Raw genomic sequence first — 11,643 nt, forward strand, 5'->3', positions numbered from 1 at the left:
ATATCTAGAAAGATATTGTTGTGGCCAATATCAGAGAAATTACTGCCTGTGCTCTCTTCTAGGACTTTTATGGTTTCAGGTCTCACACTTAGATCTTAACCCTTTTTATGTATGGTATAGGAAAGTGGCCCACTTTCATTCTTTTACAGGTTCAGTCCAGTTTTCCAGCACCATTTGTTGAGGGGACTATTGTTTTTAAAAGTTTTAATTTTAATTCCTGTTAGTTAACATAGTGTTATATTAGTTTCAGATGTACAATACAGTGAATCAACAATTCGATACATCATCTTGTGCTCATCATGACAAGGGCACTACTTAATCCCCATCATCTGTTTAATACTGCCCCCACTCCCATCCCCGCTGGAAACTATCAGTTTGTACTCTATAATTAAGAGTCTGTTTCCTTGGTTTGTCTCCTTCTTTCTCTTTTTCCACTTTGCTCGTTTGTTTTGTTTCTTAAATTCCACATGTGAGTGAAATCCTATGGTATTTGTCTTTCTCTGACTTATTTTGCTTAGCATTATACTCTCTAGTTCCATCCATGTCAATGCAAATGAAACTTTACCCCACTCTAAATTCTTGCCTCCTTTACTGAAGACTAATTGACTATATAATTGTGGGTTTATTTCAGGGCTTTCTATTCTGCTCTATTCATCTATGTGTCTATTTTTGTGCCATTACTATACTGTTTGGTTTACTACAGCTTTGTAATATAAATTGAAGTCTGGAACTGCAGTATCTCCAGTTTTGTTTTTCTTTTTCAAGATTGCTTTGGCATTTCAAGGTATTTTTTGGTTCCATACAAATTTTAGGATTGTTTTAGTTCTGTGAAAAATGCTTTTCGTATTTTGATAGGGATTGCATTAAATCTGTAGATTGCTTTGGGTAGTATAAACATTTTAACAATATTAATTTTTCCAAAAATATTTTTTCCAATCCATGTGCATTGAATGTCTTTCCATTTTTTTGTGTCATCTTCAATTTCTATTATCAATGTTTTATAGTTTTCATAGTACAGGTCTTTTACCTCTTGTTATGTTGGGTCCTAGATATTTGATTATTTTTGGTTCAATTGTAAATGGAATTGTTTTCTTAATTTCTCTCTCTGATGCTTCATTATTAGTGTATAGAAATGCAATAGAATTTGTTTATTTATTTATAGTAGGCTCTACACCCTATCTACAGACTGAGCCAGCCAAGGGCCCCAGAAATGCAATGGATTCTGTACATTGATTTTTGTATCCTCTGACCTTACTGAATTCATTTATCAGTTCTAGGAGTTTCTTGATGGAGTCGTTCAGGTTTTCTCCATATAGTATCATGTCATCTGCTAATAGTGGAAGTTTCACTTCTTCCCTACCTATTTGGATGCCTTTTATTATTTTCTCTTGTCTGAATGCTATGGCTAGGACTTCTGGTATTATGTGGAATAAAAGTGGTGAGAATCTTATTCATGATCTTAGGGGAAAAGCTCAATTTTCCCTCATTGAGTATGTTACCTGTGGGTTTTTCATGTAAGGCCTTAATTATGTTGTGGTATATTCCCTCTAAACCTACTTTGTTGAGGGTTTTTATCATGAATGGATGTTGTACCTTGTCAAATGCTTTTTCTGGATCTATTGACATGATCATATGGTTTTTATCCTTTCTCTTATTGATATATCATGTTGATTGATCTGAGAATATTGAAACTTATTTCTAATTCTTGATTTACTCATTTAAGAAAAGAATGCATATAAAGTTACACAAAGTCCAGAAATTAGACTTTTCTGTATCAGCCTATAGTGTTTCCCAAACACTTGGTATTTAGAACCTCTTGGAGTCTTCAGACAGATTCTTAGGGGTCAAAGGATTTTCTACAGGATTTTTAAAAGAAATTGTTTTTATTGTGATGATTATCTTAAAATACTGAAATAAGCAGAGTCCGACACATCGAAATAAATTACTAATAAATAAATTCAGCTCATAACTAAGCATTACCAGGAGATTCCAATGTGAATTTGCATTTACATTTACCATTTCATCTTACTGATCTTTTTTTTTTTTAATTTTTAAAATTTATTTATTCATGAAAGACAGAGAGAGGGAGAGGCAGACACACAGGCAGAGGGAGAAGCAGGCCCCACACAGGAGGCCTGATGTGGGACTAGATCCCGGGACTCCAGGATCACACCCTGAGCCAAAGGCAGGCGCTCAACCACTGAGCCACCGAGGGATCCCATCTTACTGATCTAAGGGACCATCAATGTGACAGTGTACATAAGTGGCTGATATTTGGTTGTTGTGTCCTATGAGCTAAATGATAGCAAAGCCCAGTGCCTGCCACTATACTTATGTTGTCTATGAAGGCAAAGTTTCTGTTTCCTAGTGATAATATAAATAGCATTTTCGATGACCAAGATTTTAGTTTCTTATATTTTTAACAAATCAATATTTTGATTTCACATCATGAAAATGACATGCCACTGAGTAATGTACTATTTTGCAGAGGCTAATGGGAATTGAACAGAGGCAGACTAATGTATTTGCACCAACTGAAAGCCAAATGCTTTCAGGACATTCTATACAAATAAAGATTTAATGGTCATTTGAATATTCTAAATTGAAAACAGAGTGGAAGCAATAATAATAAAATCTGATTTATGATCAATTTTGAAATGGTGTAAATGAGATACTAATTGCCTCTGTGAAACTCTGCATTCTCAAGCCTCATTCATGGCAAACAGTGCTGAGCCTGTTTGAAAAACCACAAGGCCTGTGATGCCTGTGTCAAACTTGTTTTGCTATAGGAACCTGTCTGCCTTGTTTTGGGAGTGAGAGGGCATTTCTGACTACACAGATTCTCTGTTAATTCTTTTCTATCTTGCCAACAATTGTTGAAATATTAGCCAACATAGTCCCAAGCAGATATAAAATAAAACACTATGAGAGGCCTAGTTCTGTCTTTATCTTCAACAGTCTATGAGGTTAGGAATGAAACAAAACAATAATATTAAGAATATATTTCTAATAATTAAAACTAACTTTGGATATCCTCTGTTTCATATTTCAGCAAAATTTGATTATATATATAGTGCTGATTTCAATTATATTGTTATGCTAACTCCATGTTGAAATAAATAATACAGCTTTACAGAGTCATCAATATATTGGCATTCCAGGATCTTTCACTAGCAGGGTGTAAACTATGAGGCCTGATTTTCTTGACTACTTTATTTCATATACTGTCAGTGCCCATCTACTGTATACTTTGTCCTGTTTTATAGATGTTAAAATAAGAAAAAAATGTATGTTCCAGTTTCTGTAGAATTTTGTTGTAAACAAAGGTTGTTTATTTTTCAGAACATACTTATGTGTGTGTGTGTGGGGGGGATCCCTGGGTGCCTCAGCGGTTTGGCGCCTGCCTTTGGCCCAGGGCGTGATCCTGAGGTCCCGGGATCCAGTCCCGCGTCGGGCTCCCTGCATGGGGCCTGCTTCTCCCTCTGCCTGTCTCTGCCTCTCTCTCTCTCTCTATCGTGAATAAATAAATAAAATAAAAAAAAATACATGTATTAGTATTCTCTGCAATTGTCACCACACAGAAACAGACTAAGTATAGAACTGAATGGTGATTTAGTGTCAGCCAAATACATCATCTACTGCAATAAATTAATGTTGTTAATGTGACTTGTATTGATTTGTAGTTTTATATTTAATTTGTAAATCTGCTTTGGTTTTAGAGTTTATGACAGCTGTAAGAAAAAGGAGTCTATACCCAGTTTTATGTTTGGACATATTTAAACAACAACCTAGAAGTAATTTCAGCAATACTAGGGGTCTAGAGAGAATTTATTGCTTCAAAAGGGATCAAACATAAATTGCCTGAGAAATTCTGGTCTAGCTCTTTAACAGCACATTGTTCATAGCACCATGACATCTGATAATTTAAAGCCATTATAAAGATTTTTTTTCTCCTAAACGATTTGATCTCGTCAAGATTCAACTTTTTGTTCTGCACACATAAACATTTTCTTCTTTTTTTAGAGTATAAAGTGTTTAAACGTGGTCTTCCTGCAGCACAGCTTGACTGAAGGAATTGGTAGAGAGACCTCAAGTTCATGACCCTTGAACTCTGACCATCTTACCAACTATAGATTCTCATAACCACATATCCATTAATAAACTGGTTGTAAGGTTTCTAAAGAGAGCAAGGACATGAAAGGGTTTTGATATATCTCTTCAAATCATACAAATGATCATCCATCTACTATTCTTTAATAGCTTTGAAATTAGAAATGGCTTGTTGGAAAGCCAAGCCATTAGAAGAAATACATCAAAGCATATTTTATTTGTAATTGGGCAATTTAACTCAACAGGCATCTCGTTTTTGCCTAATTTTTTTTTTTTTGAGGGGGAGAACACAGTGTTTCTATGACTTCTCAAAAGCTGTGAAAGGATTAGAATAATAAACAAAGGGAAAGATGGGTTTGCCAATAATCTCTGGAGGTTCTTTCTTCTTTATTTTCGTCTCCTCAATACCAGAAACTTTCATTTGGTTTCACACTACTTTAAGTACATCATAAAATTGGATACCAATTTAAAAACTTCTCAACATTACCGAGCTTTCTCAGGTTTTTACTTCAAAATATTGTGTCATATTTTTCAGAGAAAGGGTGGGACGCCCATAGGCAGGAGAAAAAAGAAGCAAGACCGCCCTTATTACACAGATGCCACACTCCTTATTAAGGATGCCGTCGTAGCGCAGCGCACGCAGGCAGACCTATGCCCTTCATTTCACTTCAGCGTAGGGACAACTGTGACCACTCTGTCAGCACCGGAGGCTTTCACCTTTGGCCGTCATTTCACAACACGCCAGGCTGTGACCGGAGCAGTATGCTCCCTGCGGTGGTTAAAATGGAAGATCTCTAACACCAACATTCCAGTCAGTGTTCCCTGCAAGTCGGTGGGTCCTGCGTGCCGGTTCCCCAACAGGGCTAGGTTAGGTGCGGGAAGTACAAGGACGCACAACAAGGATTCTCCAGGGCAACTCCCGGCGCGTGGAATTCCTCGAATCCACCTTTCAGGCCACACAAGCGCCCTTAACCGCGCTCTTCGGCGTCGCGGCGGCGGGAGGCCTGGAGCCACGAGCCCCGAGGGACACCTGTGAGGGGCGGGGCCGCCCATCCGGGCCCCTCCGACCCCACCGCGCCCCGGCCCGGGCCCTGCAGGTGCTCACAGAGCGCGGGCCGCCCGCAGGGGGTGCTCCGCGTGCCGAGCGCGTCGTCAGCTCGTCGCAGGCTCCTGGAGGGCGGGCGCTGAGCTCACTTCTGCCGCTGGCGTGCGACCCGGTGTCACGGGCGCAATGTCGGCGACGTGACATCTTCGCCGGGAGGACCGTGCTCGACCCCGCGCCCAAGTGGCTCAGCAGGTCGGCCTGTTCGCAAGCCCTCAGCGACCTCAGTCGCTCCGGCCCGTCCCCGCTTCGCACCGCGGCAGGCCCAACGCCCGCCCGGCCGCCCCCGCTCGCCCGGCCCTCGAGGCGCCCCGCGCACCGAGCCGGCCGCCCTGCACGCCGCTCCCGGCATGCTCCGCGGGCCCAGCGCGACCGCCACAGGCCCACGCTCCCACGCCGGGGCCCGCGAAAGGCCCCTTACCCAAGGTGCTCCGGGCGCGGCGCTCATTTGCATGTCCTACCGACAGGTAAAGTCGACAGGTCAGGGGCGGCCTAGCCGGCACAACACCACACGTGCGAGCCTGGTGGGTGGCTCCGCGTCATCGCATTTGCCCCAACCTCCTGTGGTCAGCGAGGGCGGCGCACACTTCGGTCACCGTAAGTAAGAGAGGCGAGCAGCCGCCGTGCCTTATATATGCGCTGGGCGGAGTAGGTAGCGTGCTCGCTTCGGCAGCACATATACTAAAATTGGAACGATACAGAGAAGATTAGCATGGCCCCTGCGCAAGGATGACACGCAAATTCGTGAAGCGTTCCATATTTTTATGCAGCTCCCCAGCCATCTGATTTCCTCTGCAGATTAACCCCGAGGAGATGGTATCCACCTAAGTATGTGAATAATGAAATTGTGACATTTCGCTAGGAAGATACTCCTCCGGAGCAGTCTAAGACGTGAACAAACCTCAGTTGCCCTTGGAAATTTATGTGCAACCGTCTACATACCTCGGAAATAAACCATCAGTTTGAGTTTCCGTATAGAATTTAAAAATTATGAAGTCCCAATAGTTCATTTTTGCTTTTGTTTCTCTTGCCCTCATGGATGTATCTTGCAAGAAGTTGCTGTGGCCAAGTTCAAAAAGGGTCACCTGTGTTCTCCTCTAGGATTTTGATGGAATCTTGTCTCACATTTAGCTCTTTCATCCATTTTGAGTTTATCTTTGTGTATGGTGCAAGAGAGTGGTCTAGTTCCATTCTTCTGCATGTGGATGTCCAATTTTCCCAGCACCATTTATTGAAGAGACTGTCTTTTTTCCAGTGGATAGTCTTTCCTGCTTTGTCAAATATTAGTTGACCATAAAGTTGAGGGTCCACTTCGGGATTCTCTATTCTGTTCCATTGATCTATGTGTCTGTTTTTGTGCCAGTACCACACTGTCTTGATGACCAATAGATAAGAAGCTTTTGCACAGCAAAGGATACAGTCAACAAAACTAAAAGACAACCTACAGAATGGGAGAAGATATTTGCAAATGACGTATCAGATACAGGGCTAGTTTCCAAGATCTATAAAGAACTTCTTAAACTCAACACCAAAGAAACAAACGATCCAATCATGAAATGGGCAAAAGACATGAAGAGAAATCTCACAGAGGAAGACATAGACATGGCCAACATGCACATGAGAAAATGCTCCGCATCACTTGCCATCAGGGAAATACAAATCAAAACCACAATGAGATACCACCTCAAACCAGTGAGAATGGGGAAAATTAACAAGGCAGGAAACCACAAATGTTGGAGAGGATGCGGAGAAAAGGGAACCCTCTTGCACTGTTGGTGAGAATGTGAACTGGTGCAGCCACTCTGGAAAACTGTGTGGAGGTTCCTCAAAGAGTTAAAAATAGACCTGCCCTAAGACCCAGCAACTGCACTGTTGGGGATTTACCCCAAAGATACAGATGCAGTGAAACGCCGGGACACCTGCACCCCGATGTTTGTAGCAGCAATGGCCACAACAGCCAAACTGTGGAAGGAGCCTCGGTGTCCATCTACAGATGAATGGATCAAGAAGATGTGGTCTATGTATACAATGGAGTATTCCTCAGCCATCAGAAAGGACGAATATTCACCATTTGCTCCAACATGGTTGGAACTGGAGGGTATTATGCTGAGTGAAGTAAGTCAATTGGAGGAGGACAAACATTATATGGTCTCATTCATTTGGGGAATATAAATAATAGTGAAAGGGAACATAAGGGAAGGGAGAAGAAATGAGTGGGAAATATCAGAAAGGGAGACAGAACATGAGAGACTCCTAACTCTGGGAAACGAACTAGGGGTGGTGGATGGGGAGGAGGGCAGGGGGTGGGGGTGACTGGGTGACGGGCACTGAGGGGGGCACTTGACGGGATGAGCACTGGGTGTTATTCTATATGTTGGCAAATTGAACACCAATAAAAAATAAATTTATAAATCTAAAAAACTAAAAAATTACGAAATCGACTTAATGTATGATCCTGTCTCCCTCAACAACACAAACTGCAGAGGGGCCAGAGTATAGGCTCTGTCGGGCAGTAGAAGACTAGCACATGAATTGGTCCATGAATCCTTGCAAAATCACTTCTAAATTATTAAATCGCTAAAGGAATGAATCTGCTAAAGGAAGTAAGCAACATTAGTGCCCATTTCTCGAGCCGACGTTTGACCTTCTTCGGCCGTTTCAGGCCTGAGTGAATACGCTCTGTCACCTGGAGCTGCGTTGGAACAGAGACCGCTACCAGGGAGCGGTTACGCGGGATGAGACCAGAGTCGGCGGCCGGTGGATGCTGGAGCTCCGGGACCAAGTGACCTGGCTAACGGCGGCGGGCCCATCCGGATCTGCTTTCTCGAGGCTTTCCGAGGCCGCTCTCGTATGCCCGCTTTCACCTGGCCCCTAAGGAGCACTCTGACCCGTGCCTGAATCAGACGGATTCTCTGTGACGGAAATTTTGAGAGGAACGTTAACTGCCCAAACCAATACCGGATTTGAACCAACCAGAACAAGCGTTCAGATGCGGCTACCAGGACGGCCTAGGAACGTGATAAGAGTCACGTGACCGGCGAGGTCAGGTATCAGGTCCCACGCCGGGAGATTCCCTGGAAAGCCAGGAGGACCTCGCGGGTGTGCTAGGCTCGTAGCTGCTAGCGTGAATGCGTAATTATACTCAGAACATTTAAGCACACAAACAAACAAACTCAGAACAGACCTCCATAACAATCTTTCCAAAAACCAGTTTTGCTGCTAACTCATAACCGGGGGGAGCTGCATAAAAATATGGAACGCTTCACGAATTTGCGTGTCATCCTTGCGCAGGGGCCATGCTAATCTTCTCTGTATCGTTCCAATTTTAGTATATGTGCTGCCGAAGCGAGCACGCTACCTACTTCGCCCAGCGCGTATATAAGGCACGGCGGCTGCTCGCCCCTCTTACTTACGGTGACCGAAGTGTGCGCCGCCCTCGCTGACCACAGGAGGTTGGGGCAAATGCGATGACGCGGAGCCACCCACCAGGCTCGCACGTGTGGTGTTGTGCCGGCTAGGCCGCCCCTGACCTGTCGACTTTACCTGTCGGTAGGACATGCAAATGAGCGCCGCGCCCGGAGCACCTTGGGTAAGGGGCCTTTCGCGGGCCCCGGCGTGGGAGCGTGGGCCTGTGGCGGTCGCGCTGGGCCCGCGGAGCATGCCGGGAGCGGCGTGCAGGGCGGCCGGCTCGGTGCGCGGGGCGCCTCGAGGGCCGGGCGAGCGGGGGCGGCCGGGCGGGCGTTGGGCCTGCCGCGGTGCGAAGCGGGGACGGGCGGGCTCTGTGAGCGCCTGCACGTGTGTCAGGGTGTCCCTTTATGGAGAGCCTGATCCGTGGGACAGTCCTAGCGGCATTGACATTTAACACTTTAGATTTCCTGCCTATTCTTGTTTCCGTTGCACGGTTGCCCTGGGCTCTTGGTATCAGAACCGAGATCACCGCGTTGGCCTCCGCCCTCGGCGAGAGTCCGCTTGAGCGTCCGTCTCCCTCTCCCTCTGCCCTCCTGCTAGTGCTCTTGCTCTATCTAAAATAAATCTTAAAAAAATAAAAAATAAATATCACTTTGGGTCCCCAAAAAGGGACTAGATCGATGCGTTAGACTATAGCAAAATGTTGACTTCCTTGCGTGCTAAGTAAAGCATACAAGATTGTTCTCAGCTCATCAAATTTTTTAAGGAGAATAAACGAGTTTTATTTTTTATATTCTGGAACATTTTGACTTTATTACCAAACATGTTGTCATAACAATTCCAATTGTCTGCGTTAGCCGTGGAATAAAACAATGTCTGTCCTTCCTTAGTGGTGTATAAAACTGTGGTGTATCTTGCAGTCGATGGCATTTTGGATCCAAATCGATGTTGTATCTCATTTTTCAGAGAAGGAAGCCGAGGCCGAGGCGAGTGTGCAGTGGTATCTCTGGGCACTGCTCGCACTGGCCCTATCCTCTGAGACCCGGCCCGCTGCCCTTTGTACTGTACCACTTGTAGTAGTAGTAGGTCATACTGTTTGCAGTAGGTTACAAAAAATAAATAAATAAAAGAGGAAAGCCTGCTGTTTTACAACCACAGTTTTGATTTCTCATTTGACTGCAACAGTAGTACACACTGTTAAATGGAAAGTCTGCCTTTTCTTTTTCTTTTCCTTCACAGAAAGAGCATATTCAGTAATATGACACAACCCAAACAGGCGAAAACCGCAAGTCATTTTCTCTTCAGGAATTTTGCTCTAATTAAAAATAAGAAACTCAACCAGAATTGTCACACCCTCCGGGGTAAGGAGCAGATGACTCACCCAGAACCGCAGCGCCGATGCCCAGCCTTACGTGGTGCACCCCTGGGGACCGGCCCAGGCTGCAGGTTGCGATCCCCACAAGCTCCTAAGCACGGGGGCCAGAGCACACCCCCCCCCCCCCCCCGAAGGTTCTGATTTAATTCATTGTTTCTCTGTCTTTCTCCTCTGGGAGCTCACTGGTCTGCTTCAGGCTTATCAGCACCCTTCTCTCTGGCTCTTGTCTCCTTCCTTCTCCACTGGACACACTCCGCATAGGCGAGGCTGTGAGTTCCCTCCCACCAAGCCCCTTCCCCTGCCTGCCTTTTACGGCTCTTCCTCCCCCCTTGAGTTGCCCTCGTTGAGTGCCCAGTGACTCCTACACGTCTCACCTAGAAAGGACTCCAAGGGTCTTTCAAAACTCACCAGTCCTGAGTTTTATTTCTTCAGGGCTCTGCTAGTGAACCCCACAACGTCAAATATACTAGAGCACTGTTTGCCCGTCTTGCCTGGCGATAGATTCCTAGACCCACCTTCTCGCAGTGTCCAGAGATTAGCCGGTGCCGAGGCATTGAAAGGATGGATGCTCCCGCGCATCTCCCAGATGACTTACCTGTGTTTCACAGGCTGCTGTAAATGAAATGAGAAAGTCACTGTGGTAAGGCTGATGTGAGATATTTTTATGCATAGATTCCTTTCACAGCAACCATTTCCTTTCATTTGCAACAGATAACCTCCTGTTCTGTTTCACTGAAGGGGAAAAAAAAAAAAAAACAAAAACGAGAGAGACTATCAGAGACCAGCTTCCTTAATTTTTTTTTCCTTACTACAAATTCACCTAAATACACGTGCTTCTCTGTTTCCTGTCTTCTGTTTCAGGAGAGGGGTATCCCTTGTATGGGAAAAACTTGTGCCCAAGTGGACAACTTTATTTTCTAGAACCCAGAGAATACCCTCCCAGGGTTACCTGATTCCAATTCTGTGGACACTTTGTAAATTATAAATAACTGATAGTGGTGCAAAATAGTTCTTCTTTATAGACATATAAAATTCGTCCGGGCCGGTAGAGATTCAGTAGACCTCTCTCCATCACTATGGAAGAAGTTAGTTTTGCTTCCATTTGCACATTCATTTCAACATTCCTTTACTTCAGACAGATTTGTGATTTTTTATTTTTCTTTGAGATGGTTACAACGTCTACCTTTATCGATTAATATATTCAATAAAACCTTTAATCCATGTTCATTTTATATCTGTATGAAAGTCATGGTTTTTACCTTTTTTACAAAAAAATGGTCTTTCCCCCCTTTTTCCTTTTTCCTATCTGTGATTTCTGGATGCCCTTCTGTGCTCCAGGTATTTTAAGAACCAGTTACCTCAGACTCATGTTGAACAGTGTCACCATCTGGGTCCTGTCAATACTGCAGGCTTGTAACATAGGCACACAGGAACCCTGCCAAGTGTGGGCACTTTTTTTTTTGTCTTAAAGTTAAACTCTTGGGGGGGGGGGGGCATATTAAACTCTTTTAAGGACTGAAAAAGGGGCTTCTGGCAAACTCTTCACCACACTGTGGTGGGATGGGTCTAGAGTGTCCGCTGGACGACACTTCCTGGGTTCCTCTGTTTTTTTTTTTTTTTAATTTTTTAAAAATTTAAATTTTTATTT

The 11,643-nt window shown here is 44.2% G+C and overlaps 2 non-coding genes and 1 pseudogene across 2 annotated transcripts; 1 reads left to right on the forward strand and 2 right to left on the reverse strand.

The window, feature by feature from the left end:
• LOC100686085 overlaps nt 1-8,430 on the reverse strand; it is a 30,954-nt pseudogene extending 22,524 nt beyond the window's left edge.
• On the forward strand, nt 5,870-5,976 carry LOC119873159. The gene has a single exon (XR_005363941.1). It is a non-coding gene; the product is annotated as a U6 spliceosomal RNA (small nuclear RNA).
• A 28-nt stretch (nt 8,431-8,458) lies between the features above and the next one.
• LOC119873160 lies at nt 8,459-8,565 on the reverse strand. The gene has a single exon (XR_005363942.1). It is a non-coding gene; the product is annotated as a U6 spliceosomal RNA (small nuclear RNA).
• Between the last annotated feature and the right edge of the window lie 3,078 nt (nt 8,566-11,643).

This window comes from Canis lupus, chromosome 8, assembly GCF_011100685.1.
Source record: "Canis lupus familiaris isolate Mischka breed German Shepherd chromosome 8, alternate assembly UU_Cfam_GSD_1.0, whole genome shotgun sequence".
Lineage (NCBI taxonomy): Eukaryota > Metazoa > Chordata > Mammalia > Carnivora > Canidae > Canis > Canis lupus.